Below are 8,602 nucleotides of genomic sequence, written 5' to 3'. Positions count from 1 at the left end.
TTAAAAACTCCTTGTAGTTCATTTAAAGTTAATTAGAAAAACATATTGGATAAATTGTTGTAACAGATAGCTAAAAGAAATCTATAAATAGCTGAAATAGCTAAAAGTAAGAAATCAGTCATTAAAATACCAAACTAAGAGTGACAATAAAGTTTGCTTAAAGGGATAGTTCACCCAAAAATGAATATTCAGTCATTATCTACTCATCCATGTTGACTGATGGGCAGGTTTAGCTTTTTTTAGTCCACAAAACAACGCTGTTAGTTTCACAGGAAAACAGCGCAGCAGAATCTCCCAAACAGTTCAACTGAATGGTGTGAGTGAAGTTTAGGAGACTTAGATTACACCAGACAAGCAGTATGGAGGCATTTTATGTTTTGTTTTGTTTATTTGACTGCTTTTCTTACCTTTACTTTCATTTACATGGTCTGCGAGATTCTGCAACACCGGTTTCCTGTGAAATTCCAGCAGTGTTTCATGGACCAAAAACTGCGCCTTTCAATCGCCATGAGGGTGAGTAAATAATCACAGAATTTTCATTTTTCATTGTTTCATTTCATTTAATTTCATGTCATTGGATAAACTGTGGAAAGAGCTAAAAGTAATTGATAAATAGTTGAAATAGTTATTTAGTTATCTAAGAGCAACGGATAAAATTAACTAAAGGTACAGGATAAACTAAGTATTATGTAGGAAATGTAGAAAAGACTGAAATAGCTAGGTAACAATAAAAATGGCTTACAGTAAACAATAAACAGGAAATGCATTAAACTAATGGATAAATGGTTTAAATAGACAATGGATGATTTTAATAGCTATATGTTATAAATACAGGATAAATAAAGGATAAACAGCTAAAATTTAACAGTTGAAATAGCTTAAAAAATGCAAAACTTCCTGAGATGTCCAGCTTCTGTCACTCCAAGTTATTGTAGTACAAATCCAAACTTGACCAATGTAATCAATAACAATTAATCTACAGGGGAAAAGTCTGATGTCCATTTTATATAATAAACAGTTCTTAATAACGTCCAGTTTAAAATCCATTTAAAAGACCATGACTGTAATGGGGGTGAAGGGGCACTTGAGCTCATCTGATAGGGTTGTAGGGGCACATCTGGAAACCACTGCTAACTTCCACTTTTGAATTGTGTTTCAAAGATATTTCAGGCTTTCCTTGTGTTGCTTTTTTTTTTTTGCTGATCAAATGTGAAGAAATGTTGGGAACAAGCTTTTATTAGAATTCTATACTCAAAACGCGAGTCAAAAAATACCTCCTGGATCTCTGATGAGGGTGGGACCTCATTGCTCTGTCTGGAGAGAAGTAGACTTGTCACTTTGAATTCAGTCTTGCAACTTTCAGTGGCACAGCATTCAGTGTGATCTTTATTTTTAGCTCAGGAGCTCAATGCATATATCAGCACTGTACTGCGCAAGCACTGACACCCTCTCATGCTCTCATTCACAAGAATCTCTTCATTGTGTGTGTGTGAGAGAGAGAGAGAGAGAGGGAGAGAGAGAGCGAGAGGGAGAGAGAGAGTGTGTGTGCGCACACAGGGAGGCAGGTCTTGGCTAAAGTTTATTAACTTTCTCTTAGCCAATAGGGCGCTTTGTGCGTTTTTCCTGCTGACCAATGGGACAGATTGAGAGGTTGGAGGTGGGTGTTGCTTAGCAACTGCAGGTAGAATCTCAGATCATGTCGGACCCATTGTTTTATCTTGCCTCCCTGAGAGACATTACATGCTATGTGTTGTGATTTGTTAGTAAAAAACACCTCTGTGCAAATGCGTCACAAAGTTGTTAACTCTATTTTTGTATGGTTAAACAAAGATGACTGTGACTTTTATGGCATTTCGCCCTCACGTCAGAGCACTTTTTAATTGATTGTCATTATGTTATTACATTTAGCTGTCTTGTTTTAATCACCAAACCACTGGAGCACATGCAAGTGAATTTTGATTTTATTGTTTTATGTTTTGCTCCTCTTCACAGGGATAATAACGTTTACTGAACCTCTCGCAGAGTCACAGATGAATGCTTATAAACGTAGACAACAAGGCTGCTAAAACCAAAGACTACATGAAGATGAAACGTCAGCGTTTGCTTTTGAAGCGTTTGCAACATTTAACTCGCCACACCCCCAGATACCATCACACTGGCACACACACACACACACACACACACACACACACACACACAAAGCACAGATGCAATTAATTATCATTCTTTATTATAACTCTGATTCAATAAACCTTGGCCTAAATGACATGGCAGAATGTTTTGGTAAATCTGGTGTTTTTTAAATAGAGCCTTGGTATTTGTACATTGCCAGGAAGAGAGACAGCAACAACCACATACAAATATAAGCATATGATCCCTCCTACAATGTTCCTGACTCCCACAAGGCAGCACGTCACAGCTGTGAACTTTGCGTCCCCTGTCTAATTAGATGACCTGATATCTTACAGCAATATGTCACAGTGGAATAACTCGTGGAGAGCTGACCACCAGCACTGTCTGTCCTTTTACCACTACAAGTGTCGCTCGTTGGCTTTTCTTTTACCTCTTTTAGCCTGAAATTATGTGTATATGTCACCTGAGTATAGGTTCGCATGCTTGATCCGTGCACAGCTTAGTGTGTGCATGCTGCAAAATGAAGATTAATATTTCAGATTCAAATAGTGCTTTAAATAGTTGTCAAGCGCAGCCTTGGTGTTTATTATTTTAGTTTCCACTGCACTTCTTTTTTGGGGGACACTGATGCATTTGGGGATACTTCAATTAAATAAAAAAAAAAGAAGAGAAAGAAAGGACAATATTAAAAGGGAAAATGTGTCATGTTAGTGTGCTGTAATGTTATTTTATATATTATTTTAATTTTTAGTCAAAAATATAGCATCATAAGCAAGGCTCAAAAGAGTTGGTTTTGCTCATTGCCCCGTCCCGTGATGCTAAATGCAAATATTTAAATGGGGGTTATGGAAATTCCTGGGATGCACCCTGAATTTGGCATGTAAAGCAGGGCCAAGAAGATTGTTGTTGACACCACGTACACTTGTGTCCAGTACATCCAGCAGTGAGAAGCAAAGGAATAGATGCAAAGTGTAAAATAAAATTTAGCTGTATTGTCCTCAAAATTGGAGCACATTTGAGGAGATACTTCAACTCAAAAATCAGTCAAACTGAGTGATTCTGGATAAGGTAAGGCTTGTCAGCTTGCACCCTTACAGAGATTTAAACTTGTGCTGATATGATTAGTTAGTCGAAAGAAAACTAGTCACCAACAACTCTGGTAATCTGTTAATGATTTTAATTACAGCAAAAAAGCTTTAATAATCTCTAAATTGAGGATTTGGTGTTTTTCTCTGTTTTTGTCTGGGGTTTTGGACAAAAGCAGACATTTGAAGAGGTGATTTATGGCTGTTTTTGAGAGCTCAAGGCGATTGTGATGGTCATTTTTAAAATTATTTTATAGACTAAACAGTTCACCAATTACGGGGAAATTGTAACAAAAAAAAGAAAATAATCAGTTGTGGACTGATAAATATCTTTTTTTAAACAAAAGAAACAGTTTTTGTGTGAGTATCGGTAACCTTAGATGTTTTTTTTTTACATATAACATTTTTTTTAAGATAAGTTGGTTGTGGCTTGGTTGACATTGAAAGAACTAGGCTTTTTAGATCTGACGTAACAACAAGCCTCTATCCACAAGGATAATATGTCTATACCGTCTGTCCACTACATAAAGGACGAGACATCAGGGAAAACCAGATGCCACATAATATTTTTTATCCTCAGTTGAATGTTACCAAACAACGGATACTTTTATGCGAATACTCAGACTGTCTCCTAGAAATTACATTTAAAGCTATAACATGTAAGATCTCTGCAATAAAATGTCTCGCAACACCAGAGCTAAAAAGATAATTTTTTTGTTGATTTTGTTGAGTACTTACGTTATCCAAAATATTTCCAACAATGGTCAAACCCAGAGAAATCTATTCATTCTGGGTAATGGTGCATTTCCTTGCTTGCCACTAGTTGCTATAACGTCCAGGAAAATACAGGACACATCTGATCCGTCAGAGTGTGAAGAAGAAAGTCAGAAAGAAGAAAGTCGTGACTAAACGTAACTTGAATAAAACTGAATACATTAACTCGACCATGAACATGATTTCTGCCTGAGTCACACTAGCAAAGATGATAATGACAGCAATGATGACAAAACAATTCCCATGAACCCCCACTACTTCAGATGTCATTAAACTACTTCCTTTGTCATTCTTTTAATGTTAAAGAGACCCCTGGCAGCAAAATGTACATGTTGTACATTTAACTAATTTGCAATAGCAAATATATTTTTGAGGGAAACATCATTGTGTTTCATTTGTTTTTCACCCAAATAGGCGATCTTGCAATACACTATCCAGTCGTTGTGTCTACAGCTTTATTTAAATATCAGAAGTGACTTGATACATGAGATTTTTATATTAAAATTTAACCGAAAAGATGGTCTTTTCCTCACCTTAAGTGATTTCATTACCAAAAGTACGCTGGAACGACTCTCTGCCACCTTTTGTTTTTCTCCTGGTGAAGAAACAGATTATTCGCAGTTCACCAGTTCACATAATCTGTTTTTTAAGTGTTTAAAACCAGTCATCACATAGTTTTTTTTTTGCAGTGAGAGGCATCTTTTTCTGGTTGTTTTCTATAGGCAGTTAGTGTTTTGCATGCTGTTGATACGCCCTGGATGCCTATTGACATTTAACTGATGCGAAAAGTGTGGACTGACTGCTGCATATTTCCAACATGATTCATTCATATTCATAAAGTCAGTCTAACATTTGATCATGTGGTCGGTTACAGTTGACTAATTTATGTAAACTTGCCACCATGGTAACAGTGGTTAAATGACCTGCAAATTGCAAGTTGCAATTTAAATGGGCGCGTGCATGCATGCGCGCGTCACAAGTCCACTCAAACAAATAGCACTGCACCTCTGCCTAAATCTACCCAAAATCACACCAGTTCCTTAGCTTAGACAAAACACTTTTGTTGCAGGAGTCTGGACACGAATCCCAGACTGCCGTGGTAAAATCTGGTGCTTTGTGCGCCCGTCAACCACCTTTTTGCAAATAACATTATATAAATGTATTTTTTCAAAGACACATCTGTAAATATAATTCAGGCAGGAATTATGTTGTCGCCACAACAACAAAAAAAATCTTCCTTACTAATATAGAAACAAAAATTTCTAGGAGACAGGGTTGTTAGCTACAATAGAAATTTATCTGATAATGTGTATATTTAATTATGTATGTATCTGCTTGTTTGTTGTCCCTTTTTTTTCGCCCAGTAGTTTTGTTTTCAGAAATGTTCCACTTTAGTGTCTCCCTCTGCATTTCACACAGCAAACAAATTTTGTGAGAAAACACTGTGGCAGCAAATACCTGGCTGCTGTTATCAATACATAGCTGACTGTTGGCAGGACCTTGTGCAGTGGTTATGGTGGGGGATGGGTGAGATTTACAGTTTCCTTTACCAGGTAATGTCTCCTGTTGTGAAACAATGTGACAGAAAATCAGTACAGCTGTGATGGCTCAGCAGTGTTCTTTGCCCCTCTACATTCTCCTCCAGGAGCTTATCCAAAGCCCACCTCAAATGTACTGTATGTAGCCTGTGGATGACTCATCCTCAGGAGAATGAGCTGTATGGTGCAGGTAGCCTTGCAAATAAACATTTCACGATTTGCAGAGTCTACTGAAGTACTTTGCTGACTTACAGTCTGAACCCACAGACCACAAATACAAACTCTGACAAACCAATTCTGTTTGATTCTGTCAGTGAGACACATATTGTAAAAAAAAAATATATCCCCTCATGTTAATGTGTCCCTCCTGTGTTACACATATAATGACTCTACCATTAAAACACACAACAGTGAGACATCAGTTAAGGCTCCAGAATTTTTAGTCATTTTGTTTATTGAAACAGCAAATTTGTCATCATTGTACCAATTGCCATGGAGACAGGGTTAAGTCCCAAACCTACTGGTATTATACAGTGCATGAGTGTATGCTCATTACCCTTTACCGCAACTTCCAGGAAGCACTGCACAACTGAGTGGATGGGTGACTCCACCTTTTTGTGGAGGGGGGACGTTGGGGAATATGGAGGCATTCAAATGATTTTTTTTTTGTTTCCCGGCAGCCTTTCACACCTGTTCCCTTCAAACACCCTGTAAATCCTCCCTTGCTCCTCATTCAGATTGCAGCATCCTCTTGCGCTGTCGGATTTGTTTGTGCTGTTTTTACTATAAAGTTTGTCACTAATGGGAAAGATTTTCCATCTGTTATGATGAAGCCTAAGTGATGCTTTTATGACAGCTATGTCTAATTTTTTTTAAATTACTTTATTAACCACTGTGGCAAGATTTGTCCTTTGCAGTTCTCCTTTCTAAATATTTAGAAGCAGCGGGGAGGCCGTGGGGATGAACTGCTTCAAACTGTGGGAATATTAACCCTAATACTCTACATGCATGTCCTCTGAGGAAAATAATATAAGTAGAGTATACATGTGCAGCCCTTTGTCTCAGATTGAATGTGGAAACTGAAGGGTGACAAAACCTTCTCAAATTTTTTTTTAATACGTTTAGACTGGGCTGCACCAACAAAGATTAATTTAACCTAAGACTAGTTCTAATCGGAGTTGAGCAAAACTAGGTTTAAAATGAGTAAATCCAGGTTTAAATTAAGCAGAGCTCTATTGTATAATTGTAAAAAACTCACTTGGGTTAAGTTACATTTTTGGTGCAACTGAAATAAATTTAACCTAGATATAAAGTAAAAACTAAACATAAGTTTAAAGACAGGTTTAAATGTAGCCTTTCTTAATTTTAGATGTTTAAAAATTTGGTGCAACTTCATTTAAAGTTAAGCCCTGATTTAATCAGGTTTAGAATTAATTCTTGTTGTTACCACTCAGCCTTAGAGGATAGAAGTGGTAAAATTATCCAGTAATTCCCAATAAAAAGCCAGTTTTAGAAGAAAAAATATTGTTTCCTGTTCTGCTAACCATATTGTGACGCCTCAGATTTTTCTTGGAAGGTTCCCAGCTCCAGGCAGAGCGTGGAAACACCACACAAGAACTGCAGCTTTTACTTTGACTGAGGACCTACTTTCTGTGGGGCAACACTCAGCAACCATGCTGCACATGAAGTAAAAAAAAACAAATCTCTCACACGGGACAGTGTAGACAACTGCCTGATTGTGCACTGGGGTGTAACAAAGCTAATCTGTCAGTAGTGAGGAAGTCCACCTGCAGGGGAAAGTACAACCTCAACACGGCACTTTAGACCCCTTATCCAGCCTGACATGCTTTTTATTCTACAATTGAACAACTTTTTATTCAAGCCTTGTTTGTCCTGTTTCAAATAAAGTTAGAGCCACTACACTGCCCACACAGGTGTTTTCACTTGCTTTACTGGATTAGACCTCCTCTCAAGACAGTGTGGGTGTGTACAGACTGTGCTTGATTCACATCTGCATCACTCTCCCGTTGCTTTTGTTGCACTTGTTAGGGAACTTCAGCTTAACCGCTTTATCTTTCTTATCAGTACAAACACATAGTTCAGTCACCTCGCTTTTAAATGTCAGTGTTTGTTTCTGTAGCACAGATCTCCTTGATAATTTAACAACAGGTGTATGTTATTGCCACTGGGTTTTACTATTTCATCTGCCTGCGTCAAGCAAGTCAGAGGCGCAAATCTGAACTGTGGCAAAACAAAAACACTCCATTGTTGAAAGTGAGAATAAAATCTCACCATAGTTGCGAAATTCAGACTGAAAAGTTAACTGATTTGAACTGACTGAAGTTTTGTCTGGTTTCTGCAAACCATTTGTACTGATGATTCAACAGGGAGAGTTTTTATGCCTATCCCAGCCTGGAAAGTGCTCCAACTCTTACAGGACTTTTACTGAAATAACTCCTTCCTCTCCACTACTCTATTTTCTGCATAGCTTTGCTCAGACTAAGCAGGAGTCTAATCAACAGCAATGGGAAACACCAACAAGTCGTCCGGATCAAGCACCAAAATGCGTTGTTTTGTTGATGCCCTCTAGAATGACACGTAGAAGCTTTTTCTGATCTTGACGCCTCTATTGTCGTTCTTGGGAGGACGGTTGCAAAAACACCTGTGAGAGTGCAGAGCTTTCATAAGCTGCTACACCAGTTTATGATGAACAAATCATTCTGAAATTGAGAGATTAGCATAAATTTACTGATAGCAAGTGAGACGATCAGCTTAATGATTGGCAGTCTGTCCTTATCTCCACTCCACAGTTTATTTTACAATGTACTGGAAAAGTGCGAGACACAAAGCAGGCAGCAGAACTGAAACTGATAGATTTTCTTGGGTTGTTGAGTGTTACAGTCAGTTGTTGTGTGATCTCGGATCTAGTCACTTGTTTACTCTCTTCAAGTCAGATCGCATTTACATTGACTGGTCCATCTGAGCCCTCTTAAAATTTGTCATCAGTTTTTGTTCACAAACTTTACTATTTTTTTTTTTTTTAAGTGCTTTAATCCACTTGACTGCCAAGTG

The 8,602-nt window shown here is 37.7% G+C and overlaps 1 protein-coding gene across 1 annotated transcript in view; it reads left to right on the top strand.

Moving 5' to 3' along the window:
- The first annotated feature begins 434 nt into the window (after positions 1-434).
- bdnf (brain-derived neurotrophic factor) overlaps positions 435-8,602 on the top strand; it is a 43,647-nt gene continuing 35,479 nt past the window's right edge. Inside the window, exon 1 of the mRNA XM_084716066.1 lies at positions 435-513. The gene's annotated coding sequence lies outside the window, so the exon portion shown is untranslated. The remainder of the gene's footprint in view (positions 514-8,602) is intronic.

Source organism: Lutjanus erythropterus, chromosome 1, assembly GCF_056507025.1.
Source record: "Lutjanus erythropterus isolate fLutEry1 chromosome 1, fLutEry1.hap2, whole genome shotgun sequence".
NCBI lineage: Eukaryota > Metazoa > Chordata > Actinopteri > Lutjaniformes > Lutjanidae > Lutjanus > Lutjanus erythropterus.
The sequence above is the reverse complement of the archived record's forward strand: the minus strand, read 5'-3'. Positions and strand labels throughout refer to the sequence as shown.